A 14,467-nucleotide genomic window follows, 5' to 3' on the forward strand; every position below is an offset into this window, starting at 1 on the left:
CTCTGCCGCCTTTGTGCCGCGTTCCAAAACTTAACCGCGCGCGGCTCATAAAATCAATACATAATAACGGCCGCGAGCGACAACACTCGACAAACCGCGCGCGGCTTGTCGCGTCAGTGGGTTTTTAGCCTTAATATGATTAAACGGGAGACGGGAATGGTGGGATATGTAGAAGGCATGGGGACAGAAAAAATATAGCGGAACTCCGTAAGAAAAGGGTAACATTAAAATGGGTCTCAGAGATATGGAAGTCTCAGCGTATGATCCAGTGCAAGGTGTTAGTGAAGGCGGTAGTAAACTCGCGATTCCATAAGAAGAAAAGTACTGTACTTAGTTGAGAAACCTCAGCTTCTGAAGAAAGACATTTCACCAAATAATTAATCAGTTGGTTAGTTAATTAATTAGGATTTTCCGACAGGCTATCCACGAGCTTTAAACTTCACACTGTGCAACATAATGATGTACTGTCTCTCTTGTGTTTAGTTACTGAACTGTTGCGGTAGTGTAGTTGGTTGAGAGGCTATGCTACAAGCCGGAAAATTGCGGGTTCAAGTCCCGATGAGGTCATTGGATTTTTTTTTTCAATTGACTTAATCCTTCCAGCCGCACTATGGCCCTGGGGTTCACTCAGCCTCTAACAGAAATGAGTACCAGGAATTAATTAAATAATTTTCCTGGGGAGTAAAGCGCGGCCGGCGGGTAAGGCTGACAACCTTACCGCCATCTTTCAGTCGATTGTCTAGATAAGGTGGGACCCTCAACGTCTCACAACCTTATGGGCCTTCACGGCCTGGTACTGGGATAGCTTTACTTCTTTTTACTTTTACTATTTTAATATAATTTGATTTATGAAGAAGAACGCCATTGAATTCGTTATCCGTTTTTATCTTTAACAGTTTATACTTCAATGAATTGTGGCACACCTTATTTTAATTCAATTATCTGTCACGTAGAAACTGAGAAACGTCCCACTTTAATCACCGCTTGTTAGAAATAATATTAGGTGGTAGTAGTACAAGGATATGTAGAGTTCATTTTCCACAAACCTGCCCACTGGATTCCCGTATCTCTAACAGGCCGGCGTCTTATGTAACAGATTCCGATTGGGATGAGCAGACCACGTGAGTGACAGTATCACACTCTGATAGCCATCAACAACGTACAGACACTCGCATACTCTTCTTCACGGTCTAGACAGCGCTGACAACCGATTTGGTGTCACAGATGGTTAGATACTGTGCTATTGCTTCTCTTACAGGACACTGCACTTAACGAGTCAAATTTTCAGCCACAATAATCTGGATATATGCGTCTGCACCTAACATCCGCTCACCTATGGCAATAGTACTGGAGACCGGGTTGGAGGAGATCATGTCTCGAAGGAGAAATGCATGAGAAGGGAAGAAGGGGAGTTGGGGAGCATTAATGTTTCAAATGTCCGACTTCTCCTCTCCTCCCCCCAACTCCCCCCACCGTCTCAGTTCATGTAGTGTCCTCGTGGTTTTGCCTTTGTATGGATGGATTCGTGCAGTTAGGAGGTTATGTTTAAATGTTACCTCTTGTTCTTCCTTCATGTTCTTCTATCTTCTGTTTTACTATCCTTCTGTCTCCCTCTGTTTCTTCTTCGAAGCTTGCCTCTCGGCTGTATACTCTTAGGAGTTTAAATAACCATAGTGGAAAAGTGATATAACTATCATCTGTACGAGAGGTCGCGCCATAGCTCAAGCGGTTAGTCGCTGGCTTTCCAACGCGGCGGCCCGGTTTCGATCCCGGGTCCGGTCAAGTGGGATTTGTTGTGGACAAAGTGGCACTGGGTCAGGTTTTCTCCTAGTACTTTGGTTTCCCCTGACAATCTTCATTCCACCAATTGCTCCACAATCACCCTCACCTATCATCTGGGGCTGGTACAATAGGCCAGAAGTGGCCACAGTACAAGGGACTTAGTCCCACCCCACTAGCAATAAAAAAAATCTGTATGACTGGTTACAATGCAAGGCTAACAGATTAATTTGTTCATAGTACGGTCTCCTGGGTTATGACACCGCTTAGTTTGGTAGATATGGAACTGACTTCTACCTAAAAAGACTCAGAATATTTCTTCGAAACACCGAGGACCACTTACCAGACTATTGTATCAAAATCAAATTTCATATAATATGGGAGGAATACGTTATTGAGTATTTTGTTTATCTCCGATACCAATAAATCAACAAAACAGAAATTATAACGGAAGAATCGTAAATTTATTATAGTTGACGAATACGCACTTTTTAAATAATTTTATAAAGACATATAATGGCAAGCAGTGCAATAGATTAGCGTAATTAGGGCACCTGATGATCTCACTATGTTGCCGAAACATGTCGTGAAGTAACAGGTGAAATTGAGTGCACTACAAGACGGCCACTGTATACATATCATGGATGAAGAATCGTATTTAAAACAGTTCGGAAATTAATTTGGGGCAGCCGACCGCCTTTTTATTGTACTGATATACTATAGTTTTTAAGCTCTAAATGGCTTATAGAGACAGTGAACATTGTTGAATTATAATTGCGACACGTGAGTATAACCACACGATATAAAAATCTCTGTAACTTTTTCGCAGAATGGTGTTCCTTCTGCTGACCCTCAGAGTAAGCAGCGGGGTTTTCCCTGAATAACATGAACTGACTGGCCTCGCAGTATGCTTTCTGTTCTGTGGGAACTGAATTTTAAATATTATTTAGATCAGTAATTTCAAAAGAGGGCTATGCCGCCCCATCGGGGGCTGTGGGGTTACCTAGGGGGTCGCTGGACATGGGACCCTCCCGAGCGCGGTTTTCGCTTATTTACGATTGAAGTGACTTTGGACCACACACTGGGTAACTGATATCACTTCGTCAAGCCCACCCTTCGCATGATGAGTGTACTAAGAGTGAAGCAGTTACTACTGCGGTATCTTGTTTTATTGTTATTATCTGCCTTAGTGGGTTGTGCAAACCGTTGTCCTGAGGAATGCTTTTTATAGGGTAGGTTCCCAAAATTTGGAACCACTGCTCTGAAGTGTAAAGATTGCTTCGATCAATATCATTTCCAGTTCACTCTTTACCATAATGAGAAGCTTCATAACTTGTACTCTTCTCCAAGTATAATTAGAATGATCAAGTCAAGGAGGATGAGATGGGCAGGGAACGTAACACGAATGGCGAGGAGTGCAGATATGATATTTGTGGGAAAGCCAGAAGGAAAGAGACCTCTAGGAATACCAAGACGTAGGTGGGTGAATAACATTAAAATGGATCTTAGAGAGATAGAATTATGAGGTATGGACTGGATTGATCTGGCTGAGAATAGGGACCAGTGGCGGTCTCTTGTGAACACTGATTCAGGGTAAATTAATATCTGGAATGGTAAAACCTCTGCTTCAGCATTAAGAGAACGAACTTCGGCTACCTGAGAGCCTTCGTTGGTGCCTCAGGTGTTGCTGCCTCAATGGGAGAAGGCTAGGAGCCGTTGAAATGATAGAGGCTGCCCCTTCGAGGACACTGTTAGTCTGATTTCGTGTCGCGGTTAAACCTCGTGCGGCAGAACAATGCTTTTCAACGAATGGTAAACCGCTCTCAGGACGGGTTCGTTTGTGGGCTATTGTGAACACGGCAATGGGCCTTCGAGTTCCATAACTTGCAGAGATTTTCTTTGCCTACTGATCCATCATTAGCAGCTCAAGGATTATGCTGTATAGAGTTAGGTTATATATTCGCGTTAAAGAGCCCCCCCAAATTAAAATTTTGTTATGCAGGTGCGAGATTTTTCTCTTCTCCGCGTTGTCGAGACCGGTTCTGGGGCCCACATACCGGAGAGTTTCCCCGGGGTTAATGTGGTCGGGTTGTGAAGCTGACCGCTCACCTACAACTAGTGCCAAGGTCGAGAAAACATTGGTCTATACATCCATTCCGCCATACGTCCTCATGGCGTAGTGCTACGTATGGGGGAGTGTATGTATAGATCCTCGTATTCTTAACCTCGGCAGTAGTTGGAGGTGAATTTTCAGCTTCACGCCCAGGTCGCTTTATCCGCGGAGAAAGATCCCCCAGTACTCATTGGATAGGAGGCTGAGTGTGCTTCAAAACCGGTCTGAACGACGCTGAAAGAGGAATAATTTTGCTCCAACCGGGACTTGAACTCCAACCCATCTGCCATCCAGCCCGTAGCCAGTTGCAATCCTGGCTCCTATGAAAATATAATCAAAGTCAAATTATAATACGGGATATTACCGAAGAAATTTATCGACAGGAGTTCAATTTCTTATGTCATTAAACATGATGACGTCGTGATAAAAGTTACGAGAAACCGCTATTGTGTATGAAACAATGAAAGTGTCGGCCAATCGCAGCTTTCAATGTATGGCACATTGACCCTGCAATTTTATGGCTCTTGTATAAACGTTAAACTGGTTAAACATATGCATGTATCTTCAACTATACTGAGACCACCGGAAGAGGGCCCATCGTTCGTGGGGATGACTTCTCTAGATACTTCCTGCTCTCTGCCTTCTGTAGCATCCCCCTCCAGACCCCTGTAGTAAGCTCAATGCATTTGTCTTTGACGCAGACCATCACGCGATTATCACTGCCAAAATTCGTGTGGGGATGGTGACAGCTTGAGGGAGATGTGGAGTGGTATGGTCCATGGGACGATGGTCTCAGTGTAACATCCCCGGCTAATAGAGAGTTGGAGGGGAAGGCAACAGTAGACAGAGAGTGGGAAGCCGGGTAAACTCATTCACGCCATCCTGACGACTTCTTTTCGCAGGCCTCAAGAGGTCTATAGCCAAGATTATCACGTGGTTTCCACCATCAACAGTCATGTGAACAGGTAGTCTAAATGAATGGAGGAAAACAGGATTAAAGGAAAGAAGAAGAAGATGGAAGAAGCATAACAGCTAGAGGAAAATGTAGAAGGGTCGATACATGGACTTCATTCCGCGGCCTCAGTATAGAGATTTTCTGTTAAATGATTCTACTCGTATGTCACTGACTTGTTTGAATGAGATGCATTAACTGAAGGAGGACGAGGCTGTCCGACCATCTGTAGGTCTCTGCATTGCATTTTCAAAGCTATCGAACAGATAATAATGGAATTTATTACTGGGTGGGGGGAGTGAACTGAATTTTAATTCGAATCGATCTAATGTAATTACCGCTTTACAAGAACCTGAAGTTAAACTTCATCACTTCTCAAAGAAATTGTTCAGCGTAGGAAAGGTTATTACATTACGTAAAATACAGAATTCATAGACATCTTTAACTTTTGTTTCAAATGTATTTTTTTGTAGGGACTATCTAACGCAAAGTATAAGCGAAAGTGTTTTCTGATTGTCCTCACTCTGTGTAGTGTATTTAGCTTTGAAATTGTGGGTTTATTTCTTCAATCATAGAAATACATGATCAGTTAATATTGTCACGATTTGCGGGTGTGCTATAGACGGGGTATGGATTGGTGAATGGATTTATTGACTACATATACACACCATTCGGAACTCCAAGTAAGTACAGCGACATCGCTAATCTCCACACTTTACAAATCACTATACACGCTGAGTCCTCTCAGTCTTCATTAGTCGTATCATGGCAACGGATTTTAACACAGTAATTATAACAGTCTCACTATAACTACAGCACACATGAAGTCTTTTCTCTACAGCCGAATTTTCAACTAACTCTCTGTCAACTGACAACTAACTGGGTCACCCCAATTGTCTTGTAGATATCTCCTCGGCACGGACCACATAGGAAACACTTCCGTTTCCATTACTGTAATTCAGCTGTTTCAGCTGCCTAGCAACGTGATGAATAACATCGTTTCCAACAGTAACTCTAATGCTGTAGAGGTGTGTTTACCGCGCGGTTGCATAGCAACGGCTGTTGTCCCTTTTGTTTCGCGGTCTTTGCCTAGTAACGGGTCTATATGCCACAATATCAAAGCTACTACTCGTATAAACGCATTTTTAAAGTAAATGTGCTAGGTAGGAGTACGCTTTCAATGCTCTCAGCCTAGTTTATTTGATACATATTCCACTCATCTTCTGAACACACCTGCATGTCTCGTGTCCTTATGGATGTTTTAGTCACCAAGAAACCGTTTATAAGAGTCGGGCTGGTGAGGGGGGCAGTGTGGGTGGAAGAAGAGCTGTTGAGGCGTGGTCTCAAGTTGAACTCGCACTGACCATATCGTAACTCACGCCTGGGACATCCCAACATAAATTAGAAGTAGCTCCGGCTACAGACTCTTTGACAGCAACTGTTATGCCATCTCTTTGTTCACGCGAAACAGAAAGCAAGATGGCCACCGTCTAGGCGTGTCTAATTTCTTTATCAGGGTGTAGTCTTCACCAGTACTTTTCAATTAATATTTACGAGGGGTCAGATTGAAAATTCTGTTAAGGGTGGCGAGGTCAGACATTCTTCCTGTAAGATTTACGAGTTGAATATCTATTTGGGATATACTGTACAATGTATGTATGTATGTATGTATGTATGTACACATGTAGTCTGTCTCGTCAAGGTTTACCCTCTACGGGTAAACGAAACTCAGGCCGGGGTATGAAGGGTCCCGGGCTAAAATCTGTGCCCTGTGACCCCCTTCACGTGTGAAGGTTTTAGTTGTTTTCTTCAGTCACTACAGGAAAATTCGCATAAAGTTTAATATTAAAGCTATGCTCAGTCTATAAACAATAATGCAATGTTAAACCATTTTCTGAGACCTTGTCTATCGTCCTAATTTTTTTGTATAAGATCCATAACGATACAGAAATGGGTTTACTCCCGTCTTCATGTGGAAGGTTATGAAAAAAATTTTGCTCTGTTGGGCCTCGAAGTAGAGCTGCTCTCGTGCTTTCTCCACCTGAACACAGAAGTAGAATATAATGCCGACAAATTGTATTTCTTATGTAAGGAAATCAAAGAATTGGCGCGGTGAACGAAGTCCTAGAAATATCTCTAGACCTTGTGTCACACCATTGTAAAATAAGTTTAAATTTAGTTAGGAACAACATAGTTTATGAGACAGACGAGAAGATTTTCCATTGCATTTTCAACGGACATTACTCAAGTTTTAAGTGATAACTTTGGAAGTGCTGCTAAGGTGCTTCCTCCATCCTTCCGTCTGTTACCTCCGGAATTACTTGGCGGATTTCGATAAAATTTGGCAGTTGGGATCCATATTGAAAGCTATTGGATGACTTTAATTTTGGCTCCTATCGGTCCAATATGAACCTTATTTTACCTGAAATTCAAATTGAACTTTATCGAATTTCTAAAAAGTAAGGTTCTTCACATAGAAGAGAGTCAGATGTAATTTGTATTTGTTCAAAGTGCAATGAGACAAATATAACATGACACGGGGTCTGCTTGAAAAATCAAAATTTGCCCAACATGCATACGAGGAAGGCCACAAAATATTGTCGCGTGTTAGTACGTAATGTTGTTGCGTTTCTCTGGTAACCTACTTCCGAGGAACCAGTTATCACGTGTGTCTTAGGTAACGCGACGAATAACTTCCACGTAGGTCTCGGATTCAGCGAATATTTATTGAACATACTCTCAAGTAAAATTATCACCACTTTTACTGCTTCTGCGATTCCGTTCACTCGATCCAACTAACTCGGCGAATGCTAGACTTCAACTGACTAAAGCTTTCACCTCCTTTGAACTCTGCTTCACGCTTCCACACGGGTCTATCCAACTCTGGAATATCTGAGTCTGAGTCTCATTTTACGACCGACGGTCAGTCGGCCAGTCTGTCTTGGCATAAAGCACCCATCCGGGGCTTGCGACCAGATCTTTATTACTGTTTGACAGTTACGGTCTTTTTTGGGGGGGGGCGCCCTCTCTGACGAGAGGACGGGTCTGTATTTTGTATATCCTGCTGGTTCTTGCCAGCGCAGTCTTCCTCGGGTTCGAGACCCTTGGTATTCGAGACCATATATTACTGTCTCAATAAAAAAAATAACAATTTTGTACAGAGTAGATTGAGCGGCAAATTTGGTGTTTTTGTGTTGGTACCATACGGAGAATTTCGTTTCACCAGTGATGATTTCTGTCTTGATACTTCTCTGGTGCAAGGTCTCATACGGGTGGATTTTTAAAAATATGTTAATGTTTTGTCTTAGCTCTCGCAGATGATTTATACTGTGCTTGGTTGTATACCCTTATCTTGTGCTGGTACATATGTTCGGAGACAGGGACTGGCTCTATTGATTGGACCCGGCTGAGTAGGTTTTACCTGAGGACAGAGACAGAATCCAGTCTCCGAAACGTTGTGGTCTTATATAAAAACAGGACGGTGAATAATGTCCAGAAACATAATGTTTGTATTGGCGAGTATTTATTATTATTATTATTATTATTATTATTATTATTAGAGGGGGTGGGTTTCCCCATGCACCGCGACTAATAGTCTATTGTACGTCCCCCAGTCGCCATACCCTACCGGTACTGGTGCGTGCTATCAGCCCCGTTCAGCCAACGAGGTCGGCCCTCGGTACCCGATACTTCCCCCATCTACCAGAGGCATTGGAAACTAGTTGGGGGGGGGGGAAACTTTTTGCCTAATTTTGCTCGGAGGTCTCTTACAGACATGAGGATCTTTTACGTGCCCTTAAAAATTCCACGACCTCCGCGGGGTTTGAACCCGCGTATCTTGAGTCGTGAGGTGGGAACATTACCCCTAGACTACGGAGGCCGCTTATTGGCTAGTATGTTTACATTTATTTTGTTGCGGTTGTTTGGTACGCCTATTCTTTTTATTTTTGTTATAACGGGTTTATTCTCTAACTTAGACGGCAAAGTTTGTCATGAAACCGTTTAATGTTTCTTGGAACGATAACAAATAAGGAAAAAGCTACAAAAAATAATGTTTGGATAGAGCTCTCTCTGTTGTAGAGAAAAAAATCTTCTTTCCATGATCATACATTAATAATTATTGTGAAGAAAGTCTTCTGGGATTTGGCACCGTGTATATGTGGTGTTAACCGACGTTTCGGAGGAACGTATCGCATCCATCTTCAGGGTAGAAGGAAAAATAAGAGATCCGCAAGCGAAGAGACTGTGAGAACCTGTAAAAGCAGACCTTCTACCCTGAAGATGGAGGCGATACGTTCCTCCGAAACGTCGGTTAATACCACATATACACGGTGCCAAATCCCAGAAGACTGCTTTCTTCATAGTCACCGCCGTGAAAGCCTCAAAGCTTACAATAATTATTGTGTTAATACTCATTACAGTAAAATACATAACAGTAGATAAGACCAAAAACTAAAAATTCCAATCAGCCTTTCAATGATCTGCAATAAATGAACATCAAATCCTTTTTATGTTTTGGCCACGAAGTGAAATGCCCCAAATTTGAGTCTCAAAACACTGAGCTACAAAATACGTCAAACGAAAAATCATGAATATTTATCAGATCTTTACTCTTAATGATTTCAGTTATAGACTATAGCACTTCTATGTTTCTGCTCCCGTTTGGTTATTCTCCCTGGCAGAAATTCAGTTTTGAGCATGTCCGTGACTGTGCTCCAATGTTGGCGCAGTTTACGAAGAAAGACGTGACAGTTTCTTTGGCGCAGAGTCTGCAGCAATGTTGCCTAATTTAGTTTGGCCACCGAACCCTTTGGCAGTCGAAAAGTTTTACGGAACCCACAATAAAATTGTTATACACGAAACAAATAAGTAAGGTTAAAAATAAGTACATGGTAAACAAGGGCGTATGAATCAACTATTATGTAATTGCATATGTATAGAAACAAAGTTCATATTTTATGTATACGATAAATGAATATAAGAAATGATGTACCACTTACTTGCAATTTATCGTTCTTTATAATGAATTTTTTTTTTTTTTTTTTTTTTGAAATTTTATTTTNACGGAACCCCATGGGTTCCGCGGAACACTATTTGCGAAACACTGCACTGTGGGAAGAGCCTTCAGAGATTGTTCGGTACCCCCTCCTGCCCCCTCATGGCTCTGTGTGTTGCTGTACCGATAATTGTCGATCTACCCGCCGAAATCATTCGATTACGGTTAGACAAATGAAGATCGCGGAGAAAACATGGTGATTGTGCGCAACATCGATAGTGACCGAGGTACGGTATGTTTCTAATAACAGTGTTATTAGTGGTGGAAAAAGTTAAGCACAAGTGTGGGAAATTGTGGAATTTCACGCGCTTTCGAGTGTGTAACACTGCTTGCTTTATAGACCATGGTGTACGAAGAGAGGCGAGTGTAACAGAAACTGAAACACAGACTTGGATCATGTTCTTACTTCTGTATCAGTCATGTGACATTGAAGTTGCTTGTGCAGGGCAGGTAAGGCTGTGTATGGTGTTCAGGTTTAATGCATGAACAAAAGGGGCAAGTTTGGTTGAAATAACTGTCTTATGGATTTATAGTTTACTTAATGACGCTGTCAGGATTGTATTGTATTGCTAGTGGGTGGGACCAAGTCCCTTTTACTGTGGCCACTTCTGGCCTATTGTACCAGCCTCAGATGATAGGTGAGGGTGATTGTGAAGCAACTGTTGGAATGAAGATTGGCAGGGGAAACCGAAGTACTCGGAGAAAACCTGCCCCAGCGCCACTTTGTCCACCACAAATCCCACTTGACCAGACCCGTGTCGACGCTGTCAGTAACCAGACCCTAGACCTCGCCATAGCTCAGGCGGTTAGTCGTCGACTTTCCACCACTGCGCCCCGGGTTCGATCCCGGGTCTGGTCAAGTGGGATTTGTGGTGGACAAAGTGGCGCTGGGGCAGGTTCTCTCCAAGTACTTTGGTTTCCCCTGCCAATCTTCATTCCACCAACTGCTCCACAATCACCCTCACCTATCATCTGGGGATGGTACGACAGGCCAGTAGTGGCCGCAGTACCAAGTGGGCTCAGTCTCACCCCACTAAGAATAATAATAAAAAATATGCTCTACAGCGTTGAATGATAGCATAATAGTGAATTAGAAAGGATGTGTAAGGAAGCGATTATGCTCTAATTTAATGTACTATCTCGGCGCTTGCTAGCATCTACCATCCTATTTAGAAAACCCGCGAAAAATATAATTTTGATTACTCGGTGTGCCAGCCGATATTCGAATGGGGCACCTCCCGAATACATCAAGTTTTACCGCTTGTTTCAGTTTGTTAAGTACTGTCTTCTTGTTACCGGAAATGGGATACAGGAACTTGTAACGTTTCACTTCTTAACTCTGGAGACTTAAAAATCACGAATCTAAATGTAAATTAAATATAGACATATTTTAAAAGCAATTCTAATATTTGTTTTAGAATTTTTAATTATCATTTTCAGTTCTGTTACACATAAATGCTCTTTAGCTCGCAAATAAACTAAATCAGATTTTCTTTGCGTTATAATTACTGAGGGAGTCTTGATAGCTCAGTCGGTATAGCGACTGGCTACGGGTTGGACGATCGGAGTTTGATTACCGGGAAGAGCAAGATTTCCCTCTCCACCGACCTCCTCTATCCGATGGGTGCAGGAGGCTGTTTCCCCGAGGGTAAAGCGGCAGGGGCGTGACGCTGACTGCTCATCTCCATCTAGTGCCTGATTAAGACTGGAGGAGCTATACCTGCACTCCCCCCATATGTATTCATGACATAGGTGAAGGTAAAAATAAAGGTAAAGCTATTACTGTAACAGGCCGTGGAGGATCATAGGGTTGTGAGACGTCGAGGCTCCCACATTTTCTAGAGAGTTGACTCACAGATGGCGTTGAGGTCAGCCTTAAGCGCTGGCCGCCCTTTACCTCCTAAGAGAGATTCCTGGAATTCATTTCTGTTAGAGGCTGAGTCTACCCCAGGGCCATAGTGCGGCTGGAAGGATTAGGTCAATTGAAAAATCCAATGACCTCATCGGGAATGGAACTCGCGACCTTCCAGCTGTAGCATAGTGCCTCAACCAAGTACGCAACCGTGTGCTCTCAACATTCGTCACAGAATGTTTAATGAATTAAGCACAAGGACAGCTGCATTTCTTTACGTTATAGTTACTGACGGATGTGACTTTGATAATTATGCAAAATGCTAGTGCAGGAACATTCCTTCCCTTTTCGCGGGGCCAGCTCCCGATGGAGTGATGACCGATCAACTGTAAAGGATTTTGGTGGCCTGATCTAGGTAATATCCCAGAATTTGTCTGGAGGGACTGAGGAGGAACACGAAAAACCTCAGTGAAGATAGCAGACATCCTGGCTTGGACGCGGATCCAGCATCTCAAGAATAAAAGCCCAATCTGTTCGTTTTCATGTTCACAGCACTTTCTCATACATACAGCGTTTGTGAGAAAGAGAAAAGTTTTTTTTTTAAGAAATGTTACACAAGCCCTCAGACTTGGCAATGAACATTCGGTTTCAGTGAAATACGGCGTATTTCTTACCTAACTGATCGGTTATTTGAAGTTTAACAAAAGGACTCCAATTCTTAAAGTCAGTTATACTCAACAGCCTAAGTCTTATAAAAATAATATTTCATTAGGCCTGGTTCTATTTCCGAGGCATTTTTTTGAGCAAAAATGTAAATTCATATAAAGATTTTTTGTATGATTGCCTCATGTTTGTATTTGATCATGAAGGGTTTGAGATAAACCGACACACAAACGCATATTTAAAAAAAATACTTTGTTCTTTATTCATAGTCACATACTATATGCTTCGACTGTAAAACCGTGGTTATCATCATACGAAAATTAAGTCCGATCCGAGTTAACTTATTGCTTTTTACGTTTTACACTTTTTATAATCCTTTTTTTACATTGTGGGCACTTTACTGTTCTTATTGCACTTGATGGTGGCCATTTCAGGGCCGAAACATATGAAGATAAATTTGTCACTGTGCTTAATTAAGCAATGTTCCAACGAGCCATATGGGGGAGTGGAGATAATAGCTCCATCATTCTTGACCTAGGCACAAGATTGGGAAGGAGTGATCAGATTGACGCCTCGGACACTTTACCCCTGAGAAATCTCTCCCGGTATCCACTGGATAGGAAGCCAAACATGTAGTATGTAATTATGAATAAGAAGCTGATTTTTAAGTACAAGATTATATGACGGTTGATCTCAAACCTTGAATCTATACGCGTATAAAGTTGTTCACGTCATCAAAATCATCCATCAAATTTACCAATTATCATCAGCATATTTAATGTTAAATAACCCGGAAGTCTGGCGTATTTCTTTTGTCAGTTTATAAACAGTTAAGACAAATTATTTTGAGGTGTTTTTAAAATATTCGGCTGGACCCGCTCCGAGTGGTGCCCGGCAGTTAACACTAGCCTGTCGTAATTTGCCTCCGAGCGCCAATGCTGTAACACAGGAATTCGCTTTGATGCTCCCTTCTGTCAGTCTTCACGTGATCTTGTTTATAAACAAGCCTTTGCAGCTTTCGTCTAAGATCAATTTTAATTACATTTCGACTGAGTGCTGAGTCAGTGAGTGTTGTGTTTGTTTAGCTACGAACTCTTCTGTGTCAGAAAGTACTGGCTCTTCATTCCCATTCAGGAAGTGCTCGGTTCGGGCGCCCTGACTTGAGTTTTTATGATTTTCTTCTGTCATTCCCGGCAAAGGCCGGATATTGCCTTGATCAGACAAGGACTCCTCTCTTCGATGACCTTTCCAATTAATCATTCATTATCTTAACAAGCAACAGTTGAACTACAACAGCGAGTAACGGTGTTTTCTGTGTGGTTCGTGCCGATATGTTATAAGCGTGACAAATTAACACTCAGAGTTAGACTTAAGAGTTACTTTATGACCGCCAAGCCCCTTGACACTCACGACCAGTATTTTTTTTTCTCCAACTGAACATTTGGGATTATAATCTTTATCTAGCAATCTCTCTGACGAGAGCCTAGCAACGGTCCTGTCTTCTGGCTTCACTATTCCGACTTTCAGTCATTAAGGCGACGCACAAACAGCAGTGTGATTTCATAAGCCTCCTATATTTTTAGCATAGGTATAGTGTCCTTATGTTAAAAAAAAGTTAAAATATGTTTATGCTATCTCCATGCTGTGTCTGCGTATCACACCCCATAAACTTCTGAATGTTTATGAAATTTGGTGTGTAAATCATGGAACTTTCGCCAATCTCGACGGCGTATTTCATAAATCCTTCCCATCAGTTTGTGTCTGTATGTGTCCCCCTGTCATTGTTCATTTCGAAATAAATATGCTAAAAAGGAAAAGCGGTGGGTTGGTCGTCCCGTTGCTTCTATTGACGACATCATTAACACCGAGAAGACTATCATATTATGATTTCTTAAAACTGAATTCGCCGGTCACGGTAGCTGAGCGGTGTAAGGCATGTACTGTCTTCGCTCGCTTGGAAACTGGGATCGTGGGTTCGAATCCCACTAAGGGCATGGATGTTTAGTTTGTGTGTGTGTGCGTTTTTCTGTGTTTGTGTACAGGTAGAGGCTT

General features: G+C 42.2%; 2 protein-coding genes across 7 annotated transcripts in view; one reads left to right on the forward strand and one right to left on the reverse strand.

Annotated features, from left to right (window-relative positions):
* LOC111869831 (spermine oxidase) overlaps window positions 1-14,467 on the forward strand; it is a 534,307-nt gene that overhangs the window by 236,955 nt on the left and 282,885 nt on the right. The window contains exon 1 of one of the 5 annotated variants that reach the window (XM_033753572.1): window positions 10,333-10,350. The exons of the other annotated variants lie outside the window; for them this stretch is intronic. The gene's annotated coding sequence lies outside the window, so the exon portion shown is untranslated. Of the gene's footprint in view, window positions 1-10,332; window positions 10,351-14,467 lie in introns of those variants that run through there. 5 annotated transcript variants of the gene reach the window in all.
* Window positions 1-14,467, reverse strand: part of LOC111869830 (early growth response protein 1) — a 336,968-nt gene that overhangs the window by 119,383 nt on the left and 203,118 nt on the right. The window contains exon 1 of one of the 2 annotated variants that reach the window (XM_023861637.2): window positions 1,047-1,297. The exons of the other annotated variant lie outside the window; for it this stretch is intronic. The gene's annotated coding sequence lies outside the window, so the exon portion shown is untranslated. Of the gene's footprint in view, window positions 1-1,046; window positions 1,298-14,467 lie in introns of those variants that run through there. 2 annotated transcript variants of the gene reach the window in all.

This window comes from Cryptotermes secundus, unplaced genomic scaffold (assembly GCF_002891405.2).
Source record: "Cryptotermes secundus unplaced genomic scaffold, Csec_1.0 scaffold286, whole genome shotgun sequence".
Taxonomy (NCBI): domain Eukaryota; kingdom Metazoa; phylum Arthropoda; class Insecta; order Blattodea; family Kalotermitidae; genus Cryptotermes; species Cryptotermes secundus.